Genomic DNA, 23,216 nt, shown 5'->3' on the forward strand with positions numbered 1-23,216 from the left:
AGGAGTTGAATACTTCTTTGGACGGTAACTGCATGGTTTTAGGGATCAGGAAGTTTCTGAGTTGGCAGCTGGAAGGGTCTGGGGGCAGGAGGTGGAATGTTCTGGGAGAAGAAGCTGGAAGGTTCTTTGGACAAGAGCTGTATGGTTTCTGTTCTCATTGGACAGGAGCTGGACATTTTAAGTGGCAGAAGCTGGAATGTACTTTGGACAAGAGCTGCATGGTTTTAGGGGTCAGGCAGGTACTGTGTGGGCAAGAACTGGACGTTTTTGGGGCAGTAGCTGGAAGTTTTTCTGGGCAAGAGCCGGACGGCTCAAGAATAAAGAGCTGCATGCAATGAAGGATTCTGTAAGATTCTGCGTGGGGTACTGGAAGGTTCTGAGTGTGGCATAAACTGGAAGATTGCGCCACAAGGTCTGGACATTTTGAGAGCGGGAGACTGAAGGTTCTTCGGACAACAGCTGAATGGTTCTAGGAGACAGAAGACAGAATATCCTGAGTGGGAAGAAGGATCTGGCCAGTTGCAGTGGATGGGGGAGGGGGGGGTGCAAGCAGAAAGCTCAGAAAAGCGCAAGAAGTTGAAAAATCCAAAGAAAGCAGGAACTAGAAGGTTCTGGGAACTGATGGGAGTAGGGTTTACGCAGACAAGTGTAGGAAGTGCCAGAAGAGGGTCACAGCATGGTAGGACAATATTTGGATGGTTCTGAAGGGAGTGAGGAACAGGAGGCTTCTGTTGCGGGACGAGAATTGGAAAGCAGGAAGCCACTCAGTGGATAATAAAGCAGAATGATTTATTGAAGTTTGGAACAAATAATCAAGTCATAACAGGACCCCACAGTATGATCTTCCAACTGCTCTTTCACAGCTCTCCCCGCAGCATTCCCTCTTTATATTGTCCCTTAAACATTACAACATGAAAGCAGTATGGCTCGCAAATACATCAAGAACATAACACATCTCATCCCTTTATAAAAAAAAGAAGTAAATGTAATTAATTAGTACTAAAAAAACATGTATATTATATATATATTTATACAAAAAAAATATATATATATTACAATACACATTACTTAACATAATCCTTCAGCCATGTATGGGTTGCCTTTCATCGGACAAGGTATACCTTATTGCCTTCCTTACATACAGGACTGCCTGCACTCATGTCATTTTCATGGTGCACTCTTTACTCTTTCAGCAAGACAAGGAGCTAATCTTCTCACAGTCCCCTTGTCTTCCAACATCACAGTATTACCAAAAACCCTCCTTATCTTCTCGACACTCGAGAATTTAGATTCACATTTCCTCACTGAGGTACCCAACTTGATACACACACTGTCTATTAAATTAATATGCACCGCTTCATAACCCACAATTGTGTCTCTGACAGTAACTTGTCTGCCCTGCTTTCAGGCTTTCGGCCACCCATCTCGCATTATACCCACTTCCATCTTCACTTTTCATCCACACTGAACTAGCTATTGTTGCGGGTTTCCTTCCCCTGATAAGCATAACAAAGGATTCACCAGTAACTGAATGAGGTGCAGGCTTATAATTCCATAGCATGGCTCTTAACTCTTCCTTCCAATCTAACCCTTTCTTTGTCACAAATTACAGGCAATCTTCTAGCACTCTGTTAAACCTTTCAATTTATCAGTTTTCCCCAGGATGGTACAATGCAGTTCTATGGAGTTGTATTTGATTAAATTCAAGGAAATCAGACATTTTCATGAAATAAACTGTGAACCATTATCTGTGACAATCTTTTGTGGAATGCCCTCTCTTGCAAACACATCCCTGCAAAAACCAATCAATACCTCTGCCTTCACCTCATCCACTATATGTAGCTTCGGACATTAAGAAAAATAATCTACCATTACTATGGCAAATTTACCCCTTAACCCTTGATGACTAAATGGACCAAAAATATCAATGCCCAGTTTCTTCCATGCACCATCAGGATACGCAATAATATTTATGGGCGGTTCTCTGATCACACAAGACTTACCATTATTCAGACAACTATCACGATTCCTTACACACCTCTTTATGTCCCTATTCATACCTGGGCACCAAAAATCCATGTGTGCTATGCATTTGCACAGCTGACATGCTTCCATGCAATAATTCCATAAGCCTTTCCTGAATGGATTCTGGCACCACCAATCTCTCACCACTGTACATATCATCATCAACCACCGACAACTCTGAACACAACTTATTAGCAAGCACACCCAAGTCTCCAGTGAAGAAGCCACTCTATGGATAATAACATTGAATGATCTATTGAAGTTTGGAACAAGTATTCAAGTAATTACAGGACCCCGCAGTAAGATCTTCCAACTGATCTCTTACAATACTCCCTAAAGCATTCCCTCTTAGAATTTTCCCTTAAACATCCAACATTAAAGCAACATGGCTCAAAAATACTTCAAGAACATAACACACTAACTGAAGCAGGCGCTGGGAGGTCTTGAGTGGGACAGGAGCTGTAGAGGTCCAAGGTCGGTGGGATGAGAAGTTGATGTTTCTCATGACGGCATGAAATTGATGAATCTTAGGAAATCAGGAACTGAAATGTTTGGGAGCAGGAGTTGGCAGGTTCTGGCTGGCATGATCTAGAATGTCCTGGTGGAGTTGGAAGGTTCTAGAAGGGTAGGAGCTGGATGGTTCTAGAAGTACAACAGCTGTAAGTTTATAGTGTGCAGGAGTCTGGGAGATCTGTGTGACAGGAACTGAAATGCTCCCAGTAGCAGGGTCAAAAATTGTTTAAAGTGGCAGGAATTGATAGCTTCCGGGAAGGAAATGGAAGGGTTCATGGAGCAGAGATTGGAAAGTTCTGTGGCCAGGAGCTGGAAGTGGGCATTAGCTTTATGGTCTCAAGAACAGAAGCTAAAGGTTCCGGATCAAGAGCTGGAAGATTCTAGTGGGGGGGTGCTTGAAGGTCTGGGGATAGAAGATTGAAGACCCGGGGGTGGGAGGAAGGGGAGATTGTTGGTTAAACTGACTCTATCCTCCTCAGCCTAAGAGGGCTCACCCAATGTAGAAAACAGAATGCTGTGGGAGGTGAGCAGGCAAGCAGAATCTAGAACCTCTAGAGTGGAGAAGGCAGGGAAGCAGAAAGGTTCTGAGAGCAAAGCAGCCGAACACACACATTAACCACAGCACCTCTGTACCTCTTATCCGCACTAACGACAGACTAACAGAATACCCCAAACAATATTATCTTTCGTACTCGACAGAAGATACTGCAAACTCTTGTCTTTAGAGGGACTGATGCCTCTATAAAAGACTGGGGACCTCAGTTTAGGGTTTGTCAGTTTGGCGACACCACTGCAAATCTGCAAGGCTCCAACGGCACCAAACCTGAGTTTTGCCCACATCATTTAGAGGTGGGGGAAGAGATGACTGCTTTCCAGTGGAGCCATCTGCTGTCAACCAGTGCCAAGGACCAGTCCCCTGCATTAGACGTATCACTAAAACTGGCCCATTTAAGGATATCCTCCCAATGCATATTTTCCTTACCCATATCCACCATGTGAGGTATGGAAGGAGAGTCAGGTTGGGCATCCTCCCAACAGTATTGTATTGTATTGTACCATTTATATAGTGCTTACTACACCTATGTGGGGCACTGAAGCACTTGCATACACCAGTAGCATTCTACACTGTGTAGGGTGTGTAGTTGGGAGTGTGTTGTCCTTGTTTTGATCCTTTGTGGGAAGAGTTTCTGTTTCATACGTGAGGACCATTGAGGTGCAGTTATACTATTATGGGAAACAACGTTCAACAGTGAGATGGATGAAGAAGGTGTGAGACTGGCTCCTAGTTTATGGTTTTCTGAAAGCTGGCAGATTTGAGCAGCTCTGCAGGTTCCTTTATGGTGTTTCCTATGTTCATAATCTACTTAGTTAGTTACTGCACTGGGTTACCCATTCTGAGATATTTTGTTTAAAGTTGATAGGCCTGAGCAGGCATAGATTAAAGGGAAAATGGCGGAGACCTGCTGGGATGGATTTTAAAAAAAATATCATTCAATATCTGATTATCATTGTAAGATGTCAAGATGTGGCCATAGTATGTAGTTAGTCAGGACTTGCAGTGGTAAATTAAATTAGAGTCTTCCTTTGGCCAGTGGCATGTGGCAGATCTCTTCAGTTATTCTATTCCTGGTAAGATGACTAGGGGTGGCTTATAGCTGTGGACCTGGCACAGTACTGGGTGATGGACATGACTCTTAGCAGATTTGTCTTACGTGAGTGTAATATTGTAAAGCAGTAAAAGGGGATTGTTATGCAGCCTTTTAGCGAGCCACAAGGCAAGCAAGAGCTACTGGGCCCAACCGTAGTGGTTGAGGCCTTTTACTCCTGCTGTTCCGGGGCCCGACCTACCATGGATCCCACTCAACTGGGCCAACTAACTCTTCTGTACTTGACTCTCTGTGGTAGCTGTGGCCGCACAGTCACGGTTCCGTCAGGAGGGATGTATAAACAGGTCGTTGAACAGGACTCATAACTCAAAGTGGAAACAGTACAAACAATAAATCAATGTCAGGCCACACACTCGCTTTTAGAAGAAAAGGTAGTAAAAACACAATCCCCCTTGAGATCAGAACTCTAGTAGCTTTCAGGCGAATCCCAATCCTACCCTCCTTTGTGTAATGTGTTCTGGGTTATTACCCATTCCCTGGTAGCTGCACCAGGTTATGCAAACTATCAGGCCGCACTCAAGAGTTCCCTTTTGACTCTTCAGGATTTCAGTCAAAGGTCAAATCAAGCTTTATTCGGTTATAAGTTTAAAACCATAAAAGCAGCAGAGAAAATAAAAAAATACATGCATATATAAAAGGCACAATAATTAATTGCAGGTTTAAAAAAGGGAAAATAAATTTGACTATTTAAAACAAACTAGAATCAGTCTTGTGCAGAATAAAAGCGCATGGTACACAGGAACCCCCTTTCAACGGATTTTATAGTTCAATACTCTGGGGCCAGGAAAAAAGTCAAACAAGTCACAGATACAAATAGGGCCATCTCCAGTTTTGGGCTGAGAGGATCTTAGGTAGGGGACAATGTTCCTGTGTTTGAATTTAATTAAAATCAGATCTCCTGGACAGTTTTTGGGCAACGTACCCAACCATCCTACCCTCCTGACGCTTACAATTCCGCCATCTAGGTCAGGTGGCAGCGGTCTATTGTTATTGAGCCAGAAGATGGCTTTGTTCAACAGGTCCTGGTTTGTTTCAAATTTGCCCTGTCTAAGCTCTGGCACCCCAGAGAGAACAGTCACATAGGGGGCGGCTTCAGGGGGTAGGTTGATTCGATGCCTTCTTTCATGAGGAATCCTAGGTGCTATTAAAGGGACATAAATCGGTTTAGAAGTAATATTACATCTTTTTGGGATGAGTTTGCTAGAAGAGGGATCAATTGGTGGTGCTTTTCTGTGTTCTGTAGACTTAGGTTTCTCATGGTTGGTGGAGGGCGTATAACATAAAGGAGAAGCAGTGTTTAGATTTGATGGATTAATCCTTTGTACTATTTTTTCCACACTGGACAACCTTTCTCCCAGATCCTGAATTTTTGTGACCAGGGGTGATAGGGCCGCGTTCAGCAATCGTTCAATGTGGGCCAGTAGGGTGGATTGGAAGGGGGAAACAGAAATAGCGGGGGGTGATGAGGGGCTACAGGACATTTGATCAACATTAGCTGGAATCTCCTCAATGTTCATTTTGGTGATTAGGGCCTGGGGCAGCGTGTTAGCTTGAGTGGGAATCATTACAGGCAATAAAGGTCCGGATGTGGGTGGAGTTGATATGTTAGGGACGTAGTTTGTGCCACACAAGGCATTCAGGTCCTCCCAGATAGACATATTGTTAGGACTGCAAGAGCTCCAAAATAGACACTGGACGGGTCAGGGACAAATGACAATTGGAAGCAAAAGGGTTAGTTGTTTTCTGTACCTGCTTCTATGATGGGGCCAAGTGGGGTGGCCCGTCCCGTCCTCCTCGGGTCCTCTGAGGGCCACAGAGGGCCCGCCCTTTGCCCGGGCTTAGCCCGGCGCCCGCCCGTGCGCGCGTCCCGCGGGGCCGGAGGTGAGGGCTGACTTAAATAGGCTTCGGTAGCAAGGGGGTGTGACCGCCGCCTCCCGAGTCCTCCCGCTGGCTCCAGGTGCGTCCTTGCACTTCTCTGTGCTCACGCTGCGCCTCCCGCGAAGCGGGAGACGCGAGGTCTGATTTGTATTCCCCCGGTAGCAAGGGGGTGTGGCCGCCGCCTCCCGAGTCCTCCCGCTGGCTCCAGGTGCGCCCTTGCACTTCTCTGTGCTCACGCTGCGCCTCCCGCGAAGCGGGAGACGCGAGGTCTGATTTGTATTCCCCCAGTAGCAAGGGGGTGTGGCCGCCGCCTCCCGAGTCCTCCCGCTGGCTCCAGGTGCGTCCTTGCACTTCTCTGTGCTCACGCTGCGCCTCCCGCGAAGCGGGAGACGCAAGGTCTGATTTGTATTCCCCCGGTAGCAAGGGGGTGTGGCCGCCGCCTCCCGAGTCCTCCCGCTGGCTCCAGGTGCGTCCTTGCACTTCTCTGTGCTCACGCTGCGCCTCAGTCAAATTTGTCTATGGTGCAACAGCATCTTTAGCAGTGAATTCCCGGGGCCCAAAACGCCCTAGTTCAAGTCTTACATGCTCCTGCAGCACAGAAGTGTTTGGCGGCACAATGAGGGACCTCAGCGCGGGTACTCGAGAGATCCAATCCTGCTCAGGAGAAGTCAGGCTGCTCACAATATACGGCCAGGCGCAGGCTCACTCTCCGGAGTGGTGCACCCACTTTCCCCAGCGACCAAGCAGCTTCCAGCTCACAGCAGTGCGATAAGTCAAGTTGTCATTGATGGGGGAATTTAGTCCTTGGTCTCCCGAATAGAGTCCAGCAAGGGTACTTCATCCTCCTTGGCATCCTCCTGGTCCATGGGGATCAGTCAGGGCAGATCTTTCGGTGCGGATAGTCCCATCGGTCACAGCCTCACTCCAGTTCTGTGTGATGGCCTGAAGTCTTTGATAATTTGGTCCCGGCAGCACTTCCTGGCACACAGGGTTGCAGCAGTACTTTCTTGGTGTAGCGTAGACTCCACAGGTGCGATCAGCTACACCACGGCGGCCCCTCCCGGCATACAGGGTCGTTGATCAGGTGTTCACAAGTCTTGGCACATCATTTCTTCATGGGTGGCCCCCTTTGGCACACAAGGTCACCGCAACAAAGCTGTGTGAGCTTGGCACCCTCCACAAAGTGCTTGATATTCGGCACAGTCTATGGTGGCCCACTCCTGGCATACGGGGGTCACTGGACAGTTGTGCACACTGGCTTCGGCCCGATCGGCACACTGAATCCTCTCACAGGGAGTCCTCATGGTAGGGTTCCCCATTGAACCTCACTACCTCCAATGCTCTCCTCTCACTCACAGAGTACACTGGTCATGGCAGATGTAGGAGAGTAGGGTCTGCTTCCTATGGTCACCCCCACTTTTTGCTGTGATTCTCTGTTTTTTCGACTTTAATGTGGCTGTGGGCCTGCTAATCAGACCCACAGCCCAGCTGTTCTCTCTCTAAATTGATACCATGTACTTTAGGTGCATACCAGATTGGGTATTGGGTCACCTCTGTGAGCCCCTGTATAGTGTACCCTAGGTACCCAGGGCATAAGTGCATCCAAGGCCTACCAGGGGCTGCTGCGTGTTTTATGCCACCCCAGGCTGGCCCTCCCAACTGACACCACATGCTGATCACTCAGCTTGGGTAAGGTGGTGTAATCACCCCTTACTTAGATATAGTATACCTATATCTACCTTTACATATAGACACATATACACCTATAAGTCACTCCTATGGTAGGCCTCGACAATCCTGGAGGCAGAGTGCTTGGTTTTATGTGAGAGGGTGCCCTAGCATGAGCTGAGCCCCGCTGCAGCTTTCGGAACCATCTCCTTATAGCTGTTCTATGATATAACCATACCATATACTCTTAAGTGCATTATAATCCTTGCGGTTAATGCTAACTTTGGTTTGGCTTTATCAAAACATGATCATGTAAGGTGTCAAACCCTTTGGAATATTACCCACCCCGCCAATTCTGGGGGCGGGTAAGCATTCCACCCTTCTAGAAGGAACAGACATATATGTTACTGCTTTACCCGGTTAAAGTTAAACAGAGCCTCAGCATCACAAAATGGATGCTGCTACCACAGAGACGAGTCTGACCACCTGGTGCTGGGGAAAACTCCGGCAAGGGCGGCCTGGACAATAGGCAGATGGTTTTTAGACACTGCCTGGGACACACAAGGTGCTCCATGCATAGCCCGGCTCAAACCATTTGCTGGGGCACTCCAGCCCCAGCTCTGACGCGAAACTGGACAAAGGAAAAGGGGTGTAACCACCCCCTTCTCAGGTCCACCCATAGGAGGGACCTAGGCAGGTAATCCAGCCCCTTAGCTTAGTATAAGTATAAGATCTGTGGCCCTAGGACTTGGGATTTTCCTGGAAAGAAACTTTGATACAGAACTCTTGGACGTTCGACATTCTATTCTGACTAGAAGACGGAAGACATCTCCTTTGTGGTCAAGGAGTGACCACCCTGTGCACACAGGCACCACCAGTAACTTGCTGGTCTGCTTTGTCGACGTTCCAGCCGAAACCCGAAGACTCAGTGATACAAAAACTGGACTTTCAGACTTTTCTGACTCCTACCCACATCCACAGCAAAGCTGAACCCCGTGGCAGACACGAGAGACGTGGGACTGGACACCCTGGAACCTTCATTTTGCTAACAGCTCAACTACAGAGGTACCCTTGCAGTTGTGCATTGGGGTACAAACAGCCCCAGACCCAAGCGCCATTTGCACCGAAGCTCAGCCCTCCACACTCCACGAGTGCCGCGTGGGGCCCGCTCTTGTATTTCAGCTTGACGTGTCTTCCCAATTCCTTGCCTGTTGGCTAGTCAGCCCCCTGAAGACTTTTCTTTTGAACTAAACTGCTTCCCTGTTTGCTCCAGGCTTGCTCCAGCTTTCCTTCAAAGGAGAAGCGCCACAGACCTCGCTGGTCTGCAACAGAGCCAATCTCAACATCCTGCATGGGTTGCGGTTGCCAAGGCTTGTTGGGTCCAATCCGGATACCGACACCGCAGTCAACTAGATCCGTTGTGGGACTGCTCAAATCCAGCGTCTGGTCATCATCGATGCATCCTGGACCTCGTGGCTGAAGAGACAAGCTCACCTTCTTCACCTTCAAGCACGCAACATCGCCTGGTTCCTTCCTGGTTACTGGCTAGTGACCCAGACTCTGTCCCCTCTGCATTCAGGTTCTTCACATCACTGATCCACCCTTGGATCCACCCGGACACTTTTCTTCTGGTCGCCTGCAGCGCTTCTTTGCAGTTCTCTATACGACAACGAAACCCAACACGAAAAGACACCTATGTACCCAGTTTCCCTGGGTGAGGTAACATGAGTACTCCGGTGCTTCCGTTGGTCTTGACTCTCGAAGTGTCCTAATTTAAAAGGGTTTCATCCTAGTCCATCCGGAAGTGTCCTTAAACAATAACTTTTTAACTTCTTTGTTTCCCATTATAAGTCATGGGTAACGCGCGACTGTGTTTAGACACTGCACGCGTCTCCCGTGGGCCTCCTACTGCCTAACCTTTGGTTGTTTAGTGTAGTCCCAGCAATTCTACAGGCCCTAGGCCTGCTGTCTAACTCTCACGTGGTTCTTATACCACTTCTTTAGTATATGGTTTGTGAGGCTCCTAGGGCATAATTCTATTTGTGCAACTTATCGTATGCTAATTGAGTAACTTGTGATGTACTTTTACCTCTGACCTCATAAAGAGTGCAGAGGGGTTGTGTTTAGAATATATACATATATATTTGATATATACCTTGTATGCTACCACTAGGATAGCTTGTCTATAAGGTTGACTTTATAACTACCATCAATAAGGATCGATTAGACTGGTGCAAGGTGCCCACTCGAATAGTGGACATCATATGCCAGGCTAACTTCTCACAGCAGGCAGGCCGGATCTGTGCTCCAGGCTCCAGGGCTGGAGGTCCTTGTTTACCTGGGTGATGTCCCTCACTCAGCAAGCAAACTAGCAGGCCTTGGCCCTCAGTCCTGGTAACAGACAGAAGCCTTGCAGAGCTCCCCTTTCTCACACACCCTGTCTGGCTGCTTTGCAGATGAAAGATATTTGGGGGATTTAACCTCCCTTTTTTATAGTCCTTATCCTGACACCAAATGTAATTTAGGGGCAGAGTCTCTGTCGTTTTATGTTGTGGTTCTGTTGATGTGGGCACTTCTCCTTGTGAACTTCCATCATGAACGAGGTCTGTCACAACAAACACAACATTGCAGCTGAATGTCCACAACACAATTCATGAGAGTGACCAGAGTTCACACCTAGATGTCAGCCACAGTGATATTTGCATCAAAATATTACTCCCAGACCCCCCCACCCTAATCAGCCCCATCTCACTGCAAGAGATGTGTCCACGCCCCCTCCATGTGATCAATCAGTCTTTCCCTTTTCCCTCCAGTGTGTCCCCACTCAGCTCATAGAAATGCAGCAATACACATTTCTCCCTATAGTATTTCTCTTGTCCTCATTCCTTTACAAGGCAGGCTGGGACTACCGAAGTGGAAGTCAGGGCCCTCCATACAAAGTACCATTGCACATTTACACAGTGTACATTCATATAACACTTTCTGTTCAGCACCAATACCTCTATGCATTGTACCCTCACATGTACACATGCATTCAGCACACACACTCAGTCTGTGTGCACTGTTCAACACTGACACTTTTCCTTCTTTAACCGGGGTGAGTTATTACTGCCAGCACATGCACTCACTCTGTGTGCTGCACAACTCTTCACCCATAATGTATTGAAATTCGATTTCACACACGCACACATCCACCTAGCACATGCTGTTCCTGCGTACGCACTGCACAACGCAACATCTCTCATGTAATGCATTCCTGTCAGTCATATATACAGCCAGTACATGTACTGACCATATATGTACTGCACAGTACTGCTCCATCCTTCTACTGTACTCTCTCCACGGCACACATACAACTAATACAGACTCACTACTCCTGCGCTATGCAGCACTACACATCTACCTGGTGTAGGCCAAGGATGAGTTAACCACATGCGCGCTAGCGGGTTTTCCCGCTGTGCGCTGGAATTTGAAAATCGCGGCTTTTGTAACAAAGCCAGCTCGTCAGGCGCGCAGCGCAGGTAACGCCCATGACGAGCTGGCTTTGTCATCCGCGGCGAAGGGGTTAAGATCCCAGCAGCAGAACTTTTCAGAATGGGAGCCAACCCGTAGGCCTCACTCCACTGACACAGGGTGAAAGGTCCTGTTCACTACTACTGATCACTACATGGTATGCTGCCACCAATGCGCTTGTGCTGCCTAACTCCTGGTGAAGGCAGTAGCCTACCACCACTATAACGGTAGAGCTATGGGCACCCATTCCTGTCCAATAAGATCGCAATCTGTGAGACAGGCCTATATCATGGTGCACACGTGTGATCCGTGTTCGCATAAGGAAAAAAAACAGCATTAAGGTTCCAGACAGCAGTATAGTTGGGCACTTCAGGGAGCGGTACACATCTTTACGATGCAGAGGACTTTTCAGTCCTAACAGTAAGGTAATTGATATCATGTAGCACTTACTATCCCTGATGAGGGATGGAAACAGTCTATACTGGGCTGCACCTTGCTCCAGAACCTAGCGTTATTAGGTGGGGGGGAGATTTTTGTAATTGTTATTTATTGGGATTTGCCGTGCACTGTAAAGGAAACTATTCCGTTCATTTAAGCCATTTTCTATTTGGTAGATAAAACTGATCGTAGTTAGGTGTGATCTCAAGTGGGAGAGGGGGGAATGAGTGAATTCATACATCGGTTGATGATATTAATAGATTTGCTACAGGAGATTAGGTATTGTCAGGTTGCAGGGGTAACGGTTTCAAAGTAGAGATTGTGATCTTTGAAATGAGGTGTGGGCAACTTGGCGAGAAACAATAATATGGAATAAGGCAAACATGCATGTAACTTAGAATAGGCTGTGCTCAGAGAGAGGGAGCATGCTAAGAATGGAAAGGAAGCAAGAGAGAGAGAGTTATTCTTAAGAAAAAGGCAAGTGGAAATCAGAGGTTTTAAGTCAAGAGCAGTTTTCATGTAGGGTTTTAGGAAAATTGTGGTGGCTTTCTGGGATAGCATGCAAGACTGTAGAGGGAAACAACATTATTTGCCTCTGTTACAATACCACTGTACGCCATGAGAACCCCAGTGGCTCCACACACACCATCACCACACGCAGCTAAATACAATAAACAAATTATGGTTTCATTTTCCCATAAAACCAGATGGAAGGAAAACACAAAATAGGAATGTTGTATTTAAAATTGTTGTCCAAGGGAAACTCATTGTCTTTCCCTCTGATGAACACTACAGCCACTACTTCACTTTAATTGAGCTTTCATCCCTTGATCATGCTCTGTTTACTGTCATCCCTCCATTTGGTGTACCCATAGAGGTTACTTGTCCTATTCCAAGTGCTTTGAGATCTTTCTTCAAGGCCCTCACCTCCATTTTTGGCTCCCTTTCATCTGCTACACCCCACATTATTATTTAGGACTTTACATGGAAACAGTTACCAGAGGCATATATTTTCCAAACAAGTACTTTCTAATTAATCTTAACACAGATCACGTACCTACTTGCAGCAGACAGCAAACTCTGGTGACCTTGTCCCTCTCGTCAGCACTCTGTCTCTGTTTCTTATTTTACACCTTACCACTAACCACACCTAGATACATGTGACATTTGACGCACACCGTAGCCTAAACCAAATCTCACATTACCTAACTATTCCAGGATACTTAGAAGACAGTCATACAAATCTTGCCTCACTTCTGGTGTCTAATATAAGTGTGACCCAATATGTATTGGAAACGTTGTCAATTTCACAATATTAACACTTCATGATCTCCCTGGTATATGTCAGAAAAGCTATTTTTTTAATATTGCATTGCAACAATATCATCTGCAGACTATTGACTACCACTATATGTTTATAAAGATCAGTTTAGCTTTACCATTCTTAACTCTGCATCTACTTACCTTAATGATATACAAATATTATCAAGGTAAGATTGGTAAACTGATACATATGTATATGAAAGATGCTGGCTCTGTATATACTATACCAAAATGAGGTTTAGTGTGCACAGAGTCCAGTGGAACCCCAAAGGTAGGAAGAGGTAAAAGTAGACAGCGCCTTACTCTCAATGTGTGGTAGTGTGGGCGAGCAGTAAGGCTTTATCAGAGGGTAGTGGTAAGCATTTGTTGTACACACTCAGGCAGCAAACAAAGTCACATACTCAAAGACTGAACTCAGACCAATTTGTTTGTATCCAAAATATTATTATGTTATTTTATTTCTTAGCACCAAGTCAAGCATGGTGCAGTTAAGTGAAATAAATGCTTTGCAAAATCTTATGCAATGTTTTACAATTGAAAGCAGGTTCAAATGCAGTTGATTGAATTACAGGTAAGTCAATGTTTCGAAATTACTTTTCAGTTACTTTCCAGATTATTATGTATGTTACTTTTTAGATTACATTTCAGATTACTTTTGCTAATCAGTGTGATTTGGCTAGATATCACGCTGATACATCTCCTAGACAAAAGGTAAGTAATTTACTTTTAGTACATGGACAGTTTTTCAATGTTCCATACCAACCAACTCCACACTTAAAACTATTTTCAAGGAAAAACATTCAATGTATTCATATGGAGAAAAATGAAGTTAACGATTTGGAAGGAAAGTACTGTTTTGTGGGATTTGGTATTCTGGGTTTAGAACCAGGGTTCCCCCAAGGTCAAGGATGCACTCTTGAAACACTCTCAGCGGCACTAGGGCAGCCGAGTACAGAGTGCTGATGCCCAGTGTTATCCAACGGGAGATAGGGGGCGTCCGGTTGGTGGCTGCTCACGAGCAAGCCACAGGGGTGTGGGAGCAAAGCTCCTGGTGTTAGGCTCAAGGCAAAGGGGGATCTGAGTTGGCACCCAAAGTACACCCACAGTGGCTGGGTGCGGCTGGGTGCAGGGTGCTGGTTTGGCGTCAGGTGCCCTGTTATTTTCAATGGGGGATTCTCCGGTTGCAACAAAGACTGCAGGCTCGGGGACGAAGATCTTCTGGAGGTGACTACCAGTTGGGGAGGTAAGTTGGGATGCCTGAGGATGCTGGGACACCGTTGTTGGGCCACCCAAGGCTGTGGGGTGTCAGGTGCTGGGGTGTTTTTAGGCGTCAGGTTTTCTTATCAGTTCTGGTTGCGTTCGGGGGCATCCTCCAGCAAGAGGCTGCAGGCTTCGCTTGGAGATTCGAGGCAGGTCAGATATCACCAGATCTCAGGTCAGGATCGCCGGGGAGATCTCCTCATGGTGTTGGGCCACCCGAACTCGGGCTGTGGGCAGAGTGGTTAAGACTCGCGGTTTTGGCTGGGACCTGAGTCTGTTGGTGAGAAAATCCAGGGCTCAGGGGAGACAAAGTCTTTGGCTTGGCAGGCAGGGCAGGTCCTTCAGGTTCTTGAGACTGCTGGCTACAGGACACACTGGGATTTTGCTGGAGCAGGTTCGAGGTGTGGACAGGCCAATAGGGCTGGGGCCAAGTCAGTGGTCTTCCTCCTCTTCTTAGTTTCAGCACACCTTCTTCAGTCCTTCGTCTTCTCTTCTTCATTGTTGGTTGTTGTCTGAGGAGGCAAGGTTCAGGGTTGCCCCTAAATACTACGTTTAGGGGTGATACAGGTAAGGGAAGGTTGGGGCCAATGGGTCCCTTCCTTGGGTTGGTTACACCCTCTATTATGCCACCCTCCAGAGGGAGGGGGGCATATGCCTCTTTCTGGTTGGCTGAGTCTCCCCATCTGCAAGAAGGCGGGGACTGAGAGTTGTGCTTCACCTCTTCTCTACCACCTGAGGGGTGGAGTTAGCAAAGGGGGGCACACCCCCCTTCCTCACTTGGTTTTCCTACCGATTCCCCCGCCCAAAGTGGGGGTCAGAACCGGTGGGAGCCAGTTGCTGGAAGCAGCAAAGGGCTGGGGTAGCTCACAAAGGCAGCAAGCCTTTTAAGCTTCCCCTTCGTGGACCCTGGCCATCCTGGGTGAGGAGGCTTGGCAGCTCCTCCTAGGATTTGCATTGTCTCAGACCCCCGAGAGCAGCAGGCTCTCGACCCAGAGGTCCAGAAACATGTCTGGTGGTGGCAGCTGGCGAGCAGCCACTCAGCCTCAACCTTAGTGTTAGGTCGTTTTTCAGGGGGCATCTCTAAGATGCCCTCTGAGTGCATATTTTATTAAATCCCACACTGGCATTAGTAGGGGTTTAATGGCCCGAGAAGTGTGATACCAAACTTCTCAGTTTTCAGTAAAGTTGTTATGGTGCTGTGAAGTTTGTAAGGACAAACTCCCAGCACCATTTACTCTTAATGGCATTACTGCACTTTCAATGTCTAAGAATTGCTTAGACACTGAAGGGGTACAGGGCTCATGTTCCTGTACGCTCACCACTGGTATAGTGCACCCAGCTAGAGGGGTGGCTGACCTGTGCCAGGGCAGTGGATTGTAGGCATGGCGCACAGGGATGTGTGCCATGTCGACTCTTCTCTTTGTTCTGCACCAAAATACGCAGCCTGCAATGGCAGTGTGTGTGTGTGTGTGTAAAGGTACAGGGCCTCTAAAGGTGGCACAATAAGTGCCATTGCCAGACGCGAGCTGAAGAGAAGCACAGATTCACTCTGCCTCCGATGGTGCCTAATTGCCGTATTTCTCTACACCACAAACGAACCAGGACTGATACAGTTACAGTCTACCTTCGGACTTTCTGTCCCGACCTTGTGCCCTGATTCGCTTCTGCCGTGAACGCCCATCCTTAATACCTGAGGGCCTTTCTACATCGGCATATCATGGTCCGAAGTTAACACCACAAGAAGCAAGGGTACAACTAACTCCTGCGATTATTAGAGGGTCGAAACGTCGACAACCGCCTTTTGTTTATCAGCTTCACCCCATCATTTAAAACATTCAATGTGGTATGTGGAGTATGATTTTGATTAAGTGATGTATTGAACCAATGGTCTTTTGTTGGTTTATATTTAAATTGACATACAAGTGGAGTTGCGCCATTTGGTTGTTTTTATTGTCACTATTCTCTATCTACACCATCCTCACCTTATCACTTCCCTTACCCCCTGGGGCACTTTACATCCTATGAATGTTCATTTAAAGAGATGATAATTAAAATATACCTACATTGTGAATAAATAAAGTGCAGGCCTATCAAATGCTTCTCTATTTATATTAATTTGTTTGAATTGATTGTTATTTGCTGGGATCCCTCTCTCTCAGTACTGTTATTACCCAGGTCCCAGTGACTATGGTTGGGTGAACCCTTTTGCTATACTCTAGGGCAGTGGATTGTAGGCATGGCGCACAGGGATGTGTGCCATGTCGACTCTTCTCTTTATTCTGCACCAAAATACGCAGCCTGCAATGGCAGTGTGTATGTGTGTGTGTGTGTGTAAAGGTACAGGGCCTCTAAAGGTGGCACAATAAGTGCTGCTGCCCTTAGAGGTCTTCCCTGGTCACAGTCCCCTTGGTACCTATGGTACCATTTACAAGGGTCTGGCCTGTGGCCAAAAAGTGCCAATTGGGTTTGGTTTTTAATGCAGTTTAGGGAAAGAACATAGACACTGGGTACCTGTTTGGCAGGAACCCAGGGCACACTCATTCAAAGTACATCAGCAGTTTAGCAAAAAGTGGGGGCAACCATGCAAAAAGAGGGCACTCTCTTACAGTATATGACCTTACTTTGATGATATAGTGGAAATCAGTAGACTACAGTTGATAGTGTTGAAGGTCAATATAATAAACGGTATCTTGTGGTACATCCAAGGAGAGTAGAGGGGAGGACAATGTGAGGGCAAAGAATCACTGATGTGGGGCACATGAGGCTAGGGAAAAGACAGGACAAAGGCCTTGGGAGTCTTAAAGGTGGGTGTATTGGCGCACGCAAGTTTTTCAACTGATGTTGACTCTGGGAAGTGACTGCTAATCAGACTTCAGTGGCAGTGCCTTGACCCTAGAGTGTATGTCGAGTTGGCTATACCCATTTGGAAATAGCTAACTTACCTGTAAGTGCCTAGTATATGGTACCCTGGTACCCAGGGCATGTAAGTTAGAGGCGTACCCTAGGGCTCCAGCCACAGTGTGCCACCCTTCAGGTCCCCCAAGTAAAACGAGTCCCCCAGTCCGCCATTGCAGACTGGTAGAGCAGTCCTGTACTGCTGGCTCGACTGTGCCTTTGAAAGCAATGGCAATGCCACTACTCCCCCTGTACATCAGTGTAAGTCACCCCTCTGGCAGGTCTACCGAGTACCAAGGCATGGTGCAACATATGACAAGGGCAGGAAATGTATTTCACATGTCCTGGCAGTAAACACCCGAAACCACCAATTTTACGGTGGAAGGACTTGGTTATCCAATAGTAGAGTGCAGGAATACACGCTGACCCCTCAGCTTGCTAACTCCTGAAAGGTGCAGCCAAAGTAGGCACTCCAATGTGTCAAACAACTTGTACCATTAAGCTGATTTGTATCTCAAGTCAAAATTAATAAACGTTGTTGCAGTGTGCAGCTTTTACAAAGCTGCCTCTTTGTTGCCTTTAAAACTCCTGTTCCATCCTGGGCACACAAGGAGTTTGTTCTACGAGAAAGCTTTCTGCCCTCCTGGAGAGATGTACCAATGATTCCCAGGAAGGAGAACAATGAGGGATTGCAGGCTAGGGAGGTGTTACCTCCCTCCTGCAGGAGGCCACTTATGTAGAACCTGCCTTTGAAAAGGACATGTTTCACACTAGAGAGGAGGGCTACACCATTGTTTAGGCAGACAGGCTGGCAAGGGGAGAAGAGAGGGGGAACCACTTGCCAAACCAGTTTCTCCAGGGGCATACAGCCCTGAGGTATTCACACCCCAGTGGTGGGCTAGGGAGGTCTGAACACCGAGAGAGGGGGCCTGCCATCTTGGGAGTGGGCAGAATGATGCCTCCTGGGATAGCCATATGCCACACTCCACAGAAAGTGGGCACCAAGTGGGAGGGAATCTGGTAGCCCATTGCCTGGTAGCCCAAGCATAAGAGGGGCACTCCTGCCACTCAAACCTCAGATCTCAACTGACTTGGACGAAGAACCAAAGAAGGATTGTCCTGCTGCCCGAGGGACCAGCAAGGAGAGGCTGAACCATCAAAGACTGCACCCGTTGCACCTTTTGGCTAGCAAAGAGAGGAACTGGGCCTGCTGTTTCCTGTTGAGTGAGAAGGAGTCTCCAGAGCCAGTCTAGCCAAGAGACTCAAAGGGCCAGCTGACTGGCTATCGGTTTGCAGCACAGGGACACAAAAGCTGAAGAAGCCTGCCTAGGCAATTTGATAGCCCAAAATCTTCAACCCACTAACACCACTGCCACGCACCATCTAGGACCAAGGCCTGATGCACAGAGTTGCACCCGAGTTTGCTGAGCCCCGTAATTCTGTCGGAGAGAGTTGATGGGACCTTCAGAAGGCAAGTTATTGATCCAGTAAGGGTTAGACTGAGACCGCGACAACAGATGACTGGTAGTCCAGTGGGGACTGAACTTCAGCTAGCCCGAAGAGGACTTCGTAGGATGTCGCCATGCAACCAGGACCAGGACCAGTTTCCTGGACAGAGGAATCCCAGCAGGGAGACCCTGTCAACCGCGTCGCATCCACAGCATCCTTAGAGGATATTCAGCATCCTTCATCCCTTGCATCAGGACTGCTCCATAGGAATCCATTGCAACACATATAAAGGGCCTAGAACTTCTGAAGGACTGCTTGTTCTGTGATGGTAACTGTTCTTGAGGACCTCGTTGGCCTCCCTGATTGAGATCACTGCTGGAGTTTGTCACCTCAAGTACTTCTAACCGATCACAGTAGCACTTACTGATGTTTTTCTTGAAAAGGTTTTTAAGAGTACAGTTCGTTGACTTTGCCAGGGCTTGTTCACGGTTGAGTGAAATTGCTTTGATTTCTTATTGCTTGTGAAATCAATATCACCAGAATTCTCAGATGGATCTTTTTCATTCTAGTTTATAAATCCTTATATAAAAATACAGTCTATTTTAATATATTGGTGTCAGAGTTCTTGAGTGTTGTGTCAAATTTGTCTTCAATTGTTTTGGTGTTGTTTAAATGCTTTACAGTTTTTCTTAAGAGTAAGCCTTGCTGCCCAGTGCCAGAGCTACCCAGGGTTGAGATGAGAGTTTTATAGATGAAACCTACTGACCTAAAGGGGTTGGTAAGTGTATTACACAGTGAGGTCGCACAACCACACCGTATAATACACCTCATTCCCTCACAGTGGGGCAGGAGTGAGGACCATGTGAGATCAGGGGAGAGGACAAGTGTTAAGGCAGCGTGAGCATAGAATGAGGCAGTGGGGGACATGTAAGGCCTTGGGAAAGGGTAGAGGTAAGTGAGAACTGATATCACGGGTGAGGTCTGCTTGAGGCCAGTTGATGAGGGTATGGGTGGGCCACTGGATTCATGGGAAAGGACAGGGGTGAGACAAAGGGATGAAGGCAGGAGTGATGTTCATGTGAAGCTGGAGGATGAAGGCCATTTGACGCCTGATTTGGGGGTGGGGGTCCATTGGGAAAAGTTCCAAATGAGGTCATGGTTGAGGCCCCTTAGCGGCTGGGGGGGTGAGACTCATGTGTTGTCTAAGTATAAAGGAAGAGGTGAAAGCCATGTGAGGGCAAGAATGAGGGCCACGTGAGACCTGGGACTCCAGCAACGATGAAGAATGGATGTGAGTGTATACATGAGGTGGCATGGGACCACACGTGTTAGCGGTGAGGGCAGGAGCAAGGCGAAAGCTTGGACAGGGGAGTGAGAAAGAACGCTGTTCCTTTCCCTGTCTTGACTAAAACCTCACAATACCCCTTAGCTCTCTACCATTAGAGGGACGAGGAACACTGCCCACTTGATGTCAGAGGGTTCCTTCTGCTTTTATGGTTACTTAATTACAAAACAATACAAGACTTGAGGTCTCAGAGGAGGCTGACTTCCTCTCATAAGATGAGTTCTCTGCCGAGAACAAGAATCACTGAGGAGGAGGAAGAGGATGTAGTGGAAGCTGAAGAAAGAGCGTTCTCAGAACTACAAATGTCCCTTTGGCAAGATGTATTAATTCCAGTCTTACAGACCAGCAGCCAGCCAGGGCCTTACAGGCCGAATCAAGGTCATGCACCTGGGCACAAATGCTGAGATACTTTGCTAACTCTTACGAAAGACCCCCCATCACTGATTTGCAAGGCATCCAAAAACGTGGCTCTGCAGGATGCAAGACAGCAGTTGATCTATCTAGTAATGAAAACGGAAGGAAATCTCACAAATCATGAAACACATTTGTATAGAAATTGGCTGGGTTTGATTTCAGCTTGTAGGTGCCTAAGGATTCTGTCTGAAAGCCTAAAACTAAATTCATTAGGGCAACCTCTGTCTGCTGTTTGGATTCTGGCTACTTAGGTTAGCTTTTAACCCCTTAAGTGTTAAACCAGTCTCCCCACCCCATGTCGGGCCCTTTATTTCATATTTGGGGCAGTTTGAGGTTAAGCCTTCATAACCTTTTTGCCACGTAAGTTATCCAAGCCAAATTTGCGTTCTTTTCCCCCAAAATTAAGGATTTGGAAGGCACTCTGGGTTTGCGGATTCCTCAGGAGGACACTGAGAAAATGGGAAACATCATTTACTACGAAGGCATCACCACGCATAACGTTTACCACGGTACACTTACCACGCAAACGTTTTTTCAACTCGGGTGCCTTCCACGACCGTCTTTACCACGTTCTGCGTGGGTTGGGGGAAGACGTGATATTCCTTCCAGTCGTTCTGCGTGGGGTTGGGGGTTTGGGGGGGGGGGCGGGGGGAGAAGGGGTTGGGGGTCTGGGGGGTCTCCCCCCCAAAAATAACAAGCAGGTCACTTAAAAAAAAACGAACATAATTTTAGAAGAAAAAGGAAAGAGCCTCCCCCAAAGACATGCCGTGTACGACAAAAAAGCAGTCCTTTTTTTATTTTGGTATACGTGTTTTGACGCTTGTTTCCATGGAGGATGGAAGTAAGGGCTCGTAGAGAAAGACGTGCAGGTAAGACGTTTCTACGCATAGTAAAATCCTACGTTGTAAATACCAGCGTGGTAAAGCCACTTGCGATGTAAAATTCGCGTGGTAAAGCCATGCGTGGTAATTGAAATCGTGGTATAATCATATATTCTGAGAAAATAGTCCAAATATAACAAAATCTGTTACAAAAAAATGCTGTGCAATAAAGTGTATGTTTTTTCTCGTCTTAAAATGGCATCAACGACAAACAAGCATTGGAAATGCAATAGGTCTCGCATTAGGAAAGTTTGAGCGATTGGTATTGTAAATGACACTTTTTTTATTTATGTGTTGGTTTTGAAAATAGCAAAATTAATAGCTTTGTCAGTTACAATGTCAATAGTTTTAACTTTCGCCAATGTGACACCTATAGCATTTGTAATGCAAAGTGTGTTGTATTTACGTGACTTAGATGTATTGATATTACAAATAACAATGGCTTTTAATTTTGTAAATAATGAATACTTAAATAAAAGTTATTGTAATTTATAATGGCAATAGCTTAAACGTTTGTAAATAACTTTTGTGAAGATTATGTTCAGTGTATTTTATTGTGACGAAAATCCAAGAACATTGCATTTGCACCTACACACACACAAAGCCACACACACACACACACATATAGATGTGGTGGTGGTGGATCTGGGGGATATGGTTGTGGTGGATGTGGTGGTGGATGTGGTGGTGGATGCGGTGGTGGATGTGGTGGTGATGGTGGATGTGGTGTTGGTGGATGCGGTGGTGGTGGTGGATGTGGTGGTGGTGGATGCGGTGGTGGATGTGGTGCTGGTGGATGCGGTGGTGGTGGAAGTGGTGGGGGATGTGTTGGATGTGGTGGTGGATGTTGTGGTGGTGGTGGTGGGTGTGGTGGTGGTGGGTGTGGTGGTGGTGGTGGATGTGGTGTTGGTGGATGCGGTGGTGGTGGTGGATGCGGTGGTGGATGTGGTGGTGGTGGTGGATGCGGTGGTGGTGGAAGTAGTGGTGGATGTGTTGGATGTGGTGGTGGATGTGGTGGTGGTGGATGTGGTGAAAGTGGTGGTGGATGTGGTGGTGGTGGATGTGGATGTAGTGGATGTGGTGGTGGATGTGGCGGTGGATGTCATGGTGGATGTGGAGGTGATGGTGGATGTGGTGGTAGATGTGGTGGGGGATGTGGTGGTGATGGTGGATGTGGTGGTGGATGCGGTGGATGTGGTGGTGGTGGATGTGGTGGATGCAGTGGTGGTGGTGGATGGGGTGGTGGTGGATGGGGTGGTGGATGTAGTGGTGGTGGGTGTGGTGAATGTGGTGGTGGTGGGTGTGGTTAAAGTGTTGGTGGATGTGGTGGTGTATGTGGTGGTGGTGGATGCAGTGGTGGATGTGTTGGTGGTGGTGGATGTGGTGTTGGTGGATGCGGTGGTGGTGGTGGATGTGGTGGTGGTGGATGCGGTGGTGGTGGAAGTGGTGGTGGACGTGTTAGATGTGGTGGTGGATGTGGTGGTGGTGGATGTGGTGAAAGTGGTGGTGGATGTGGTGGTGGATGTGGCGGTGGATGTCATGGTGGATGTGGAGGTGATGGTGGAGGTGGTGGTGGATGTGGTGGTGGATGTGGTGGTGGATGTGGTGGTGGATGCGGTGGACGTGGTGGTGGTGGATGCGGTGGGTGAAACTGAAAGTAAGATACCTCTTTTCAGGTTTGTAATAGGACGTTTTACCATACAACACATGGGGCCAGTGTTTACATAGGAAAGGCAGAGTTAGCTGATTACATACTGATGTCGGAGAAACTGAAAATAATCACCTGGTGCTGAGTGACGTTACCTTTTTTTGGTAGTGTAACTTCAAATTCCATATTACAAGTCCAGGATTACAAGACCTAGCAGGCAAGGAAATAGAAATGGACTACTTACTTGCACTTGAAACTAAACAACCTAAGCTGTGTAAAATTGCATCCGAGTACTCCAT

Source organism: Lissotriton vulgaris, chromosome 11 (genome assembly GCF_964263255.1).
Source record: "Lissotriton vulgaris chromosome 11, aLisVul1.2, whole genome shotgun sequence".
Classification (NCBI taxonomy): Eukaryota; Metazoa; Chordata; class Amphibia; order Caudata; family Salamandridae; genus Lissotriton; species Lissotriton vulgaris.